This window comes from Odocoileus virginianus, chromosome 16, assembly GCF_023699985.2.
Source record: "Odocoileus virginianus isolate 20LAN1187 ecotype Illinois chromosome 16, Ovbor_1.2, whole genome shotgun sequence".
NCBI lineage: Eukaryota > Metazoa > Chordata > Mammalia > Artiodactyla > Cervidae > Odocoileus > Odocoileus virginianus.
The window spans coordinates 59569525-59582067 of record NC_069689.1 but is presented as its reverse complement, the minus strand read 5'-3'; the positions used below and the strand labels follow the sequence as shown (position 1 = coordinate 59582067).

General features: G+C 46.3%; 1 protein-coding gene and 1 long non-coding RNA gene across 7 annotated transcripts in view; one reads left to right on the top strand and one right to left on the bottom strand.

The window, feature by feature from the left end:
• Positions 1 to 3656: 3656 nt before the first annotated feature.
• Positions 3657 to 11236, bottom strand: LOC139038754 (uncharacterized). The gene is made up of 2 exons (XR_011491909.1): positions 10472 to 11236; positions 3657 to 4809 (listed from the first exon to the last, which is right to left on the bottom strand). It is a non-coding gene; the product is annotated as an uncharacterized lncRNA (long non-coding RNA).
• Positions 11217 to 12543, top strand: part of ZNF592 (zinc finger protein 592) — a 48766-nt gene continuing 47439 nt past the window's right edge. For 3 of the 6 annotated variants that reach the window (XM_070478304.1, XM_070478305.1, XM_070478306.1), the window contains exon 1: positions 11219 to 11327. The gene's annotated coding sequence lies outside the window, so the exon portion shown is untranslated. Of the gene's footprint in view, positions 11328 to 12543 lie in introns of all 6 variants that reach the window. The other 3 variants (XM_070478309.1, XM_070478307.1, XM_070478308.1) reach the window with 2 other exon arrangements.

The following is a 12543-nucleotide window of genomic DNA, read 5'->3' as shown; positions in this document are numbered from 1 at the left end:
TGTTGGCATAAGTTCTTTCGGAGGTCACCATTAGCCCTGTCCTAGAGTTTGTAGACTTCAGGACTGGGTTGTTTCAGGCCAAACAACTAACAAGGAGGGAGCACATCCCCACCCATCAGCAGAAAATTGGTTTAAAGATTTGCTGAGCATGGCTCTGCCCAACAAAGCAAGACCCAGTTTTCCCCAGTCAGTCCCTCCCATCAGGAAGCTTGCTCAAGCCTATTATCCTCATCCATCAGAGGGCAGACAGAAGAGGCAAGAACTACAAATCCGCAGACTCCAAAACAAAAACCACAATCACAGAAAGCTAACCAAAATGATCACATGGATCATAGCCTTGTATAACTCAATGAAGCTATAAGCCATGCTGTGAAGGGCCACCCAAGATGGATGGGTTATGGTGGAGAGTTCTGACAAAATGTGGTTCACTGGAGAAGGGACTGGCAAACCACTCTAGTATTCTTGCCTTGAGAATCCCATAAACAGTATGAGAAAGCAAAAAGATATGACACTGGAAGATGAGACCTCCAGGTCAGTAGATGTTCAATATGCTACTTGGGAAGAGCAGAGAAATAGCTACAGAAAGAATGAAAAGGCTGGGTCAAAGCAGAAATGATGTTCAATTGTGGATGTGTCTGGTAGTGAAAGTAAAGTCTGAAGATGTAAAGAAAAATATTACATAGGAACCTGGAATGTTAGGTCCATGAATCAAGATAAATTGGATGTGTCAAGCAGGAGATGGCAAGAGTTAACATCAACATTTTAGGAATCAGTGAACTAAAATGGACAGGAATGGGTGAATTTAACTCAGATGACCACTATATCTACTACTGTGGGCAGGAATCCCTTAGAGAAATGGAGTAGACCTCATAGTCAACAAGAGTCCAAAACACAGTACTTGGGTGCAATCTCAAAAATGATAAAATGATCTGTTTGTTTCCAGGGTAAACCATTCAACATCACAGTAATCCAACCACTGATGCTGATGAAGTTGAAGCTGAACAGTTCTATGAAGACCTACAAGACCTTCTAGAACTAACACCAGAAAACATACTCTTCTCATCATAAGGGAGTGGAATGCAAAAGTAGGAAGTCAAGAGACACCTGGACTAACAGGCAAGTTTGGCCTTCAAGTACAGAATGAATCAGGGCAAAGGCTAACAGAGTTTTTCCAAGAGTTTTTCCACATTGGTCATAACAAACACCTTCTTCCAACAACCTGAGAGACAATTCTACGCCTAAACTTACACAGTGCTGCATATCAGTTATAGCTCAATAAAACTGAAAGAAAAAGAAAGATTAAGCACTGGATTCGGGGGGAGGGTATATGTAAGTTGTCAATTATAGTTTTTAAGTGGAATAAGTAACAAAAGGTAGTCAAACATGAACAAAAGAATATAGGGTCCCTGACCCATGGATCATATTTAACCTCATCATGTATACCTGAGATCCAAGAACTAGGATTATATGGTATGAGGTACCTAATGTACTGGTAACACAAATGTGGGAACTAGAAGATAATCCCTCAAACCAGGGAAGATCAGGGAAGCGTGACCAAGAGGTGGAAATTAATGGGCTTAGAAGAATAAGTAGAAGATTGCCAACCTTGGGAGGAGGCAGGGAGTTTGGGTGAATGTTCCAAATGGAAAGAGCTGCAGGGATGGTGGTACAGAAATGAGAGAAAGTACAGCTTGGTCAATAGACTACAGACAATTAGGAAAAAGAATGATAGAGGTATATGCAAATGATAGATCCAGAAGATAAGGTCCATGAGAAGGAGGTTAGGCATTATACCATATGATAAGCAAATAAGTGCATTGAAGGGTACTTTTTTTAAGGCAAGGTACTGACAAGATCGGGGCTTCCGAGGTGACTCAGTGGTAAAAAATCTGCCGGCCAACGCAGGAGATAAGGGTTCGATCTCTGGGTCAAAAAGATTCCTTGGAGAAGGAAATGGCAACCGGCTCCCATATTCTTGCCTGAAAAAACCTATGGACAGAGGAGCCTGATGGGCTACAGTCCATGGGTTTGCAAAGATCGGACACGACTGAATGACTGAGCAGAGCACACTGATAAGATCAGAAAGATCCTCACAGCAGAGTGCAGAACTGGTTGGAGTTTGCTGGAGGCTGGAAGGTCAATTAGGATAGTCTCATCGTAGTGCAGATCAAAGTCCTGATTTACTCAGGAGCTCTGGAGTTTGTGGGCATGTATGGACTTGTTTTTGTGTGTATTTTGTGGGGGCAGGGGGGTCTTCCTTGGTGGTTCAGAAGGTAAAGAATCTGCCTGCAATGTGGAAGACCTGGGTTCGATCCCTGGGCTCAGAAGATCCCCTGGAGGAGGGCATAGCAACCCACTCCAGTATTCTTGACTGGAGAATCCCTTGGATAGAAGAGCCTGATGCTATGGTCCATAGTGTCGCAAACAGGCAGACAGGGCTGAATTGACTTGGTACGCGTGCACACATGAGCTTTTTAAAGAGGTAAAATGGACAGGATTTTATTTCCCTGGTTTCCTGCATTTTTTTTTTTTTATGGTATGTATCATCCCTGACTTATATTTACTTATCTGTTGTCTCTCTTCCTGCCACCAGGATGTAAACTCCAGGAGAGCAAGGATGTTAGTTAATTTTGTTTATTCTCAATCCTCAGGGCCTAACAGTTCCTGGCACATACTAAGTACTAAACAATTATTTGTTGAAGGCATGAAGTTTCACTGGGAAGGAGAAATACAGGGTAATAGCCAACAGGCAGAGAATTTCTGATGCACCCCTCTGATTTAGTTCTGTATCTCCTATTAAAGGGGTCGGGAAGAGCCCCTGGAGGAGGGCATGGCAATCCACTCCAGTATTCTTGCTTGGAGAATCCCATGGACAGAGGAGCATGGTGGGTTATGGTCTGTGGGGTCACAAAGAGTTGGACACGACTAAGGCTACTGAGCATGCCCGCACTCCTATTAATAAGAGTCCAGAGCTCAGGCTTAGCTCAGTATTTGGCCAAACAATAAACTGTTCCCACCTCTGGCTCTCATCCTTGTCTCAGCCTGAGGTAACAATTTTTCCTGCCCCCTCTATCCATCCTACTGTTCTCTAACTACCTCTACAATTCCTGATTTTCCAGGTTTCCCTTAAGGTCCTTGGCCACATGTTTAACCCGTTCCTCACCTTGTTATATGATCACCTATCTGCTAGATAAGCTGCCTCCAGACCCACCCCTCTCGGTCCTTGTCCAGAGGCTGACCTTGGACAGTGTCATCCGGGCTCACTTGCCCCTTAGACTTCCTCTTGGGTTCAGCCAGTGGGAGGTACCACAGGAAGTGAGAGAGAGACAGACAGAGAGAAAGAACCTTGTTCCTAGAAGTTCCCGTTGGCCCTCCCACTCGGCTGCGACTCTCAATGGGCCCTGGTTCCACCTCTTTGCCCATTCAGGCCTATGGTTGATGATGATGGCTTCTCAGCAGATAACTGCCCTGGGGCCCTTCATTATCCTTGCTTGGTTCCCCTCAGCCCTGCCCACATCTTTGTACACTGTGCCTTCATTAACTGTCTTCAGTTACACTCACTGAGCAGGCCATCTGTTTCCTGCTGATCTTGGCTGATACAAAAGTAAAGCCGGAGAGTTATATCTTTTTAAAAGAAATGAATATGATTCACAAAGTTCACCTTTTCATTATGTTTATACTTTCTTGGCTGCACCAGGATCCAACCAGAGTTTGAACCAGAACTTCAGCAGTGAAAGCCCAGAGTCTTAAGCACTGAACCACTATGGAATTTCCAAAAGTTCACCCTTTTGAAGTATCTAATTGGTGGTTCTCAGTGTAGTTGAACAAATTGTATCTTTTTTTCATTTAATATTTTTCTGTTACCCCACTGGGTGCTTACTCAGGGGTAAGTTATACAATGTTGCAAGCCATAAGTTACTTAATCATTCATATGTTTCAAACTTTCACTATCACAAAAAATGTTACAGTAAATATTATGCAAGTAGCTATTCACTTTTGGAGAGGATTCTATTTTTTTTTTTTTAACAGGGACCACTTTTAAAGTCTTTATTGAATTTGTTACAATATTGTTTGTTTTATGTTTTGGTTTTTTGGCCGCCAGATAGGTATGTGGGATCTTAACTGCCTGACAAGGGATTGAACCCATACCCCCTGCACTGGAAGGTGAAGTCTTACCCTCCGAACTGCCAGGGAAGTCCCTGGGGAGGATTCTTTCTTTTACTGAAAACTTTTATATTTAGAATTAGCCAGCTGGACTCAGTTTAGATGATCCCAAACTGTTGGCAACGTCCAAAGTATCATAGTTAGGAGCCAGGCAAACATATGCCTTCTCTTCATCAGATCTGATCAAGGTGTTGACCTTGGCTACATCAATGTCATAGCACTTCTTCACAGCCTGTTCAATTTAATGCTTGACATCCACAATAAACACAAATGTCAGTTGTCTTCTGTCTTCTTCGTGGCTAACTTGGTGGTGACGGGGAACTTGATAATGGCACGGTGGTCAGGCTTGTTTTCCCTAGGGGCGCTCTTCCGAGGATATCTGTCTGCACTGCCCGCTGAGCTGCAGTGTTCCAGGCTGTGGCAAGGTGGGTGACATCTGAATCTTTTTTTTTTTTTTGTGGTCATGGATGCCTTTCAACACTGCTTTCTTGGTCTTGGCTTTGGCCTTGGGAGGGGCAAGGATTTCCTTCTTTGCCTTCAATCTTAGTGAAAAAGAGGGAGGACTTTTTCTGAAGGAAAAGTTTCTAGGAGTGGTACTGATGAGTCAAAAGAGAGTCATATCTCTATTAAGGCTCTTCAGAAGTACTGTCAAAAAAAAAGAAAAAAAGAAGTACTGTCAAATTGTTTTTTAAGAGGATTATACAAATTCCCATTGCTACAGCTTTCTCTGAATGGGCCAATTGCATCATCTTATTAACAATGGAAAATACATAAGGTAGGCATGTGTGTATGCGTATACATGCGTGCATGCTAAGTCACTTCAGTCGTGTCCAACTCTTTGGGACCCCCTGGACTGTAACTTGCCAGGCTCCTCTGTCCATGGGATGCTCTAGGCAAGAACACTGGAGTGGGTTGCCATGCCCTTCTCCAGGGGATCTTCCCGACCAAGGGATTGAACCTCTCTCCTGCATTTCAGGAAGATTCTTTACATCTGAGCCAGCAGGGAAGCCCTATATACATACTAGTGTAGTAGGTGTATTACTATGTGGATTTCTATAATAGCCATACCAATCCTAAGATAGTTAAAGCTATTTTTTAGCTAAATGGGAATGGAGGGACAGTGATTTTGAGGGGACTGAGAGAGAAGGTAAAGGGATTTGCTCCTTAATATTCTTCTGTCTTTACCCTGCCTCTTCATCCTGTTTATATACCAGTTTCTTCTTCAGTGAGCTGTGCTTCTTCAGGGCCTAGTATAGTGCCTCAGACTGTCCTGAATATCAATAAACATTTATAAAATGTATACATGATGTAAGGAGAAGGTTAAGATATACGCACCCAGAGTTGGTTATACTAGTAAAATGAGCATTCAGTAGTTTCAATGAACTCGCTGGAATGAACACTTTCCATTCCCTCCAAATAAATATATTGACTACTTTCCATGCCTGCTGAATGCTTTGGACAAGTGAGTCTACATCTGGAATATATATATGTGTGTGTGTATACACACACACACACACACACACACAGAAACACATATATATACACATCTTCCTACCAGTTTTGTTAGATCGCTAACAAGAGTCTGTTGTGGTTGGTCCCAAAACTGCTTATGACAGCTGTTTGCCAGAGTTTAACTGATTTAATTAAAATTACATAAACTGACAAGACATAAGCCTGAAAGAGAAGGAGCTATTTCTATGAAATGTCAGTTGAATGCTTTGGAAATATTAGCTAAAGACCACATGAAAATTACTGGCAAACCATACATGGGAGGCAGAAATATAAAGGATTTTTTTTTTTTTTTTTAAAGAAGGAGCCTCTATTTATATTGTTTTGGAGGATATTTTAAGTCCTCAGTCAATTTTATTTTTTAAATTATTCTATTTTATTTCATCTGTGCTGAACAGCAGTCTGGATCTTAGTTCCCCAACCAAGGAATGAACCCATGCTCCCTGCAGTGGTAGCATGGAGTCCTAACCACTGGACTGCCAGGAAGTCCCTCTCAGTCAATTAAAAAAAAAGAAAACCAAATTGGAAAGCATAGAAAATACATCGTGGATATGAGTTATGTAAGAAAGACAACTTAAGAATTCTAATTGCCACTGTTGCTCAAATAAAAGGCTTGCCCTCACACCAAAAGATTGGCAAGTGGGTGTTCCTTACAGGTTTGAGGTGAAAATGAAATGGTAAGGTTTGTATTTGCCACTTTAATATACTTTTCCTATTAACTGACCAATTGTTGGGCCAGATTGATCTGTTTGGGCAGGGACAAATACGTATACCCTATTCCTTTTAATAGTTTTTTCCCCAGAGGAGGTCAGATAGGGGAGAATTTGTGCTGGTTATTCCAGGAGTGACCTATCTAACTGGTGAATTTGGATCTACCTGCCCTTAGAGATGGGTTGGAAAAGATCCCCTGGAGTAGGAAATGGCAACCTGCTCCAGTATTCTTGCCTGGAAATCCCATGGACAGCACCTGGTGGGCTACAGTTCATGCAGTTGCAAAGAGATGAACATGACTGAGCGCAGGCACACTTGTGCACACACAAGGACTTAGAGGGCAATCTTTCCTAATCACATGTGGCTAAAGCTGATAAACCTCTGCAAAGTGGATGTTGGAATTTGGGAGAGACTATTTTAATTCAAAGAATAGTGAAAAGCTTTTGGTCATTAACCAGGTCATTGACCAAGACATTTTTCAACTCAGCTTTATTGGTAATAAAGTTGATATTTTAATCTTTTCTTGGGTTCCAGTCTTCTCAGGGCTGATGCTTCCTGTCCCTGTAGCATTCCAACAGTGTTGGGTAAGATGGCTTCTACGTTTTGTCACAACCGAGATATATAATTTTCCCTTTTATTTTAGTTTGTGATTGTGTTCATTCAAATAAACAGTTGTCTCCAGTAGTCTGCTGTCAGTAGCCTAGTCTTGTTTAAAGTTCAGTCTGTATCTGAAGCTAGACAATGAGAAAGCATTTATGATTTCTGAGAAATACTGGTATCAGGAAATATTTACTGAGAAGGGAAAAGAAACCCAAACATGGCTCCTGCCAATCCTTCTAGCCCCTCCTCCACCACATCCTGCGAGAGTGTTGCCTGTCCTGCTGATTTCTGGACCGGTAAACATAGCAAATTTAAGGTCATAGCTTGTATGGATTTTTAAGTAAAAACTGCAGATATATTGGGGAATAATAGTCTAACCTTTTCTTAATATCCTTTAAGGCATTTTGGAGCCCTATAATGGGTCTGAAGATCAATAATCAGTATTTAAAAAGAAATAAAAATATAAAATTGAAAATATCAGAAAGAATTGCATAAAATGATGGTAATATTTCATGAAATGTTTTGTTTCAGAGGTGTGTGTGTGTGTGTCTGTGTGTCTGTGTGCATGGGCATATATATGCTGGGTTGCGATGTAGAATATATTTCTTATGGAGGGCCACAGTCAGAAAAGAGTGCAAAGGATATTATTCAGCCATAATGAAGAAGAAAATCACACCATTTTTGAAAACATGGATGGATCTTGAGGACATTACGCTAAGTGAAATAAATCAGAGAAACACAAACACTGTGTGATTTCACTTTTATATGGAATCTAAAAAAAAAGAGCCAATCATAGAAAGCTGTAAAAAAAATAAAGTTTTTGCTAAGCATTGATTTTAAAGTGCACATTTCTTCTTTCATTTTTACTCTCTGCTAATTTGTTCTCTGAAATTGTTGCATTCTGAATAAATTGCAGTAATGAATAACCAGAGAAGAAAGGGCCTCACTCAGAGAAGCAAGTTCTCACTCTCTGAACAGCTGGAATGCAAAAACTGTTGTCCCTACCTCTTCATTCTGAGTCAGTCATATACCCAAACAGCATTAGGGTAGAAGGGCTTTTCAGTGGAAAAGACCCTGATGCTGGGAGAGATTTAAAGCAAAAGGAGAAGGGGGTGGGACAGGATGAGAAGTTTCAGATGGCACCACTGACTCAATGAATATGAATTTGAGCAAACTCTAGGAGACAGTAGAGGACACCGGAGCCTGCATGCAGCAGGCAATGGGGCAGAGTCAGACGTGACTTAGCAGCTGAACTGGAAGGAGGGCTAAGATCTAGAATCTCATTAAGGAAGGGGATACAGGAACATTTACTTTAAAATTTATCACCTGCACAGTTCAAGCCTCAGGATTTTTCTTCCAGCCATCAAATCACAGTGGGTTCAGCTTGGTATGCAGGATCAAAGCCCTACCTTTCCAGACTGACTCACCTATATTTCTCCCATGTGAATCTGTGCTCCAAGCAAACTGATCTTTTGGTGTTTGCTGAACTTGATATTTTGTATCACTGATTGTACTGTTCCTTTTGCATAGGTCAGCCTCCTCAACTAGCCCCTCTTTGTTGCCAAAGTCCCATCTATCCTTCAAAGATCATTTCCAACTTCCTTTCCTGATTTCTAATACATTTCTTTTTAATTCCATAAATATCTGTAAGAAATACCTTTTTATAAAAATGCACTTGAAAATATAGTTTTTCCTGATTTCAACTAAATATTAATGTACTAGTGTAAAAAGAAAATACAGAAGTCACAGAAGAAAATAAAATTCCACTTAAAAAATCTACACATGATACACATTTATGTATATTTATATATTACAAGCTGGTATCATATCATTTTATGACATACTTTTTAATTATATGTATACGCCATGACATTAATTTTTTTCTTCAACATGCTTTTTTTTCTGGCTGTACCACAAGGCATGTGGGATCAGGGATGGAACCCCATTGGAAGGTAGAGTTTTAACCACTGGACAGCAGGGGAAGTCTGTTCAACCTGATTTAAAAGATTTGTTTTTGTATTGGAGTATAGCTGATTTACAATATTATATTCAACATGATTTTAAAGATTACAGATGAACTATAATTTAACAGTCATGTAACACTGGGCATTTTATTTGTTTTCATGGTGCTGTGTTTTGGGGGGAATATAAGTGGAATGGTATCCAGGGTGTAGAGGATTCCTTGTTTGCTCAGCTGTAAAGAATCCACCTGACAATGGAGGAGACCTGGGTTTGATCCCTGGTCCCAGAAGATCTCCTGGAGAAGGAAACGGCAACCCACTCTAGTATTCTTGCCTGGAAAATCTCATGAACAGAGGATCACGGCAGGTTACAGTCCACGGGGTCGCAAAAGAGTCGGACAGGATTTAGCAACTGAACAACAACATTAATGCAGGATACAGAGACAAATTTACTAAAAAAGCACAGTGGATTATGTTTTGGGAAACAGGAAACTGGGGCCAGTGATGATTTGGAGAAATTGAAGTCCCCCCACCAATCTTTGGAAATATTGACACATAAGTTGTGTTTCCCACTCTAAGTATAATAGGGGTTTGAGCCAATTGCACTTAAAACTTTAAAGGGCAGTGACCCCTGAAGTATTATGGTTGACTCAGGGAGTCATCCAGGCTGCTGACCCATGGAAACATGCAAGGGTGAGCATGTATGCCGCCTCACTTCATAATATTTCTGTCTCTGTGTAGTGTCTAAATCTAGTAGGAAGAGATGTGCCTCTTCTCAGATTTCTTCCTCCCTCTTCCCCAGCCCTATTTCTTTTCTGAGATCACCCACCATTAATTATCCTATCTTTTTATCTTTTAGTCTCCCCTCTCAGCTCCTTTGAGAGTTCTTCCTCAAATTGAAGTCACCTCTCCTTTACCTTTAAATTTTTTTCCCTCCAGCTTTATTGAGGTATAATTAACAAACAAATACGCATATTGAAAGTATGCAATGTGATGATTTATATACATGTGTGTACACGGAAATGATTACCACAATCAAGTTATTTAACCTATCGATCATCTCAGGTATTTACCTTTCATACACTTGGCGTGTGGGGAGAACGCAAGATGATTAGGAAATTTCCAGTGTTAACCACAGTTACCACCCCTGGAGCCATAGGCCCAGTACCTACCCCCAGCCCTCCCCCTTCCTCCCCTCCCTCCCCCTGCCAAATTTCTGGATTCATCACCCTTTACTGCCTTCATTGCTCCACCACCGCACTGCCTACCCAGTGCTCAACTCAGCTAAGAGCCTGGCCCAGAGCAGGCCTTGGCTGAGCTAGTTCCACCCCTCGAGCAAATCGGCGTCTCTTTCCTCGTTCTTCTGAGGGCATTTCTCCATTGGCAGTGGGTGCTCAGTGCCAGATACCGACTCCGTGCTCTCCCCTCCCCACCTGGCTGCCACCTTTAACACCGCCAGTTCCCGGGTCCTCCGGGTTCTTGGAAGGTCCTTCCTGGCCCTCTGCCCGCCTGTTCCGAGTTCTCACCTCGCATAGTCAGAGCTTCCCCAGTAACTTGGAGGATCTCAGTCTACCCCTGGGAGGCAGCCGTCGCCAGGCCTCCAACTCGGTTTGTCGCGGGTCTCACGGTCATGTCACAGCGCCCCTTCACCTCCAGGCCCGCGTGCAAGCCCCCAGATGCAGCGATGACCGAAGATTTAGGGCGCACCTACTAAGCGCAAGCCCACGCCGCCTCTGCTCCCTTTCAGCTAACAGCCTCCTAGGCCCCACTACGAGCCAGATTTTGAAGGAAGAGGACGCTGTCCCGGCTCCAGAGGCGCTCCGTCCGCAGGGGCGAGGCACCGCGTAGGCAGATCGTGGCCCTTTAGTGGGGGACCTCGGCCCCGACCCCAGGCCCCCGCCCGGGAGGCGCGTCAGAGAACCAAGAGGCCCAGGTCGCAAGGAGCGGCCGCCGACCGGAACCGCACCGGGTGCTCGGCTGGGGAAGGCGAGGCCGAGGGTCCGGCCCTGCCCGACGCCGTCCCCGCCCCTCCCCGCCCGCCGCCACTGCCGTCGCCGCCGTCGGGTCGGTGCCGAGCAGTCCGCCTGGGGCGGGAGACGAGAGGCGAGAGGCGAGAGGCCAGGCCCCAGGCCCGGGCTGCCCCTCAGCCGCACCGCCCTGGGCTGGTGCCCAGGTCCAAGTCGCCTTCCGCCCGGCCGGCCACCCTCCCCCTCCCCGCCCGCGGCCCCAGCCAGGTCCCGCCGCCAGGCAGGCTCCCGCCCCCGCTCCGCCCCCGGAGCCGCAGCCCCGCCCGCCACCGCCGTCGCCATGTTGTGGCTCCCACAGCCGGCGCTGGGGACGCGCGCGGCCGAGCCCGGGGCCTGCAGCCGCCGCCGCCGCCAGGTAAGCGCCCCCCGCGGGCCGGGCCGGGCGGGGCTTGTGGGCCGGGGCCGCCGCCGAGGCCGCCCCAGCTCGAGCCGGGGCAGAGCAGAGCCGGGGCCGAGCCCGCGCCCGCGCCGCGGCCCGGCCCTGCAGCCGGGCGGACCCTGCTCGCCGCCTAAGGCGGCAGCTACTTCCCCCGACCGCCGCCTGGCGGGCCCTGGCCGCCACCCCACCCCGCCCCCGGCGGACGGGCCGCCTGCCCCTTCCGCCGTCCCGACCCGCCGCTACCTCGCCGGGCGGGCACGCTTGCTGTCTGTCCTCCCCGCGCGAGACGGGCTGCCGCCCTTGGCGTCGGCCCGCGGCCCCCCGCCCGGGCACGGATAACGGTGCCACTTTGCCCGGCTGGGGCGCCCTGTCAGCCGGACCATCCCGGCCGCCCGAAGAGCTGGCGCCGTCACGGGGCAGACACTTGGGGGATCGTCCTTTTTTGGCGCCCCTCAGTCCCTGCCCCCACCTCCGCCCAAGTTCTTGTCCCTGGGGGAGGTTTCTTCGGGAGCAGACGGGTATGCCTGCTCCAGAGTTGGGGGGCCCAGGGAGGGTGACCAGGCCTGTTGATCAGGGTGGAGATCGTCTCTCTGCGGGGACTCTTCCTGCCAACCTGGGGGGGAAGACGCTCAATGTGACCCGAGGGCGGACGGGGAGCGTCTGCTGGACAGATGGCCTCCTGGCCTTGGATCAGCGCTTGTGAGGGGGAGGGGTCCGGACGACCTTAGGTATGCCTGCTTCCGAGAACCCTAGGATTATTGGAGCTGCTCAGGGATTTTGAACTTTTCTTTTCTGAGCAGGCCAGAGGTGGCATTAAAAATCCTGGACTGGAATAAATCCGAGGGCCCACCCAGACCAGCATGGCTGGCACCCAGGACTAGCCTAGGTTAGGACTGGCAGTCAGAGAATGGGACATGGGGGGGTAGTGGGAGAAGGTTGTGTTTGGCTCAGGGCTGGCCCACTTGCCTTCAGCTCTGTGTTCTGCAGGGTCTGTTGGGTGCGTCTGTTGGTGTGTACAGTGTGGCTGAGGTTACAGAACCTGGACAGACGGATGCCTGGCCTGGAAGGTGTGTGGTGGGTTTTCAGGGGTCTGTTGCCTCATCCCAAGTACATTATGCAGTGAAAGAGAAGAGGAAGCAAGGTGCTAGCACACAGATTTTGACCGTTTTCCAGTTGTTCCACTGGTCATGGC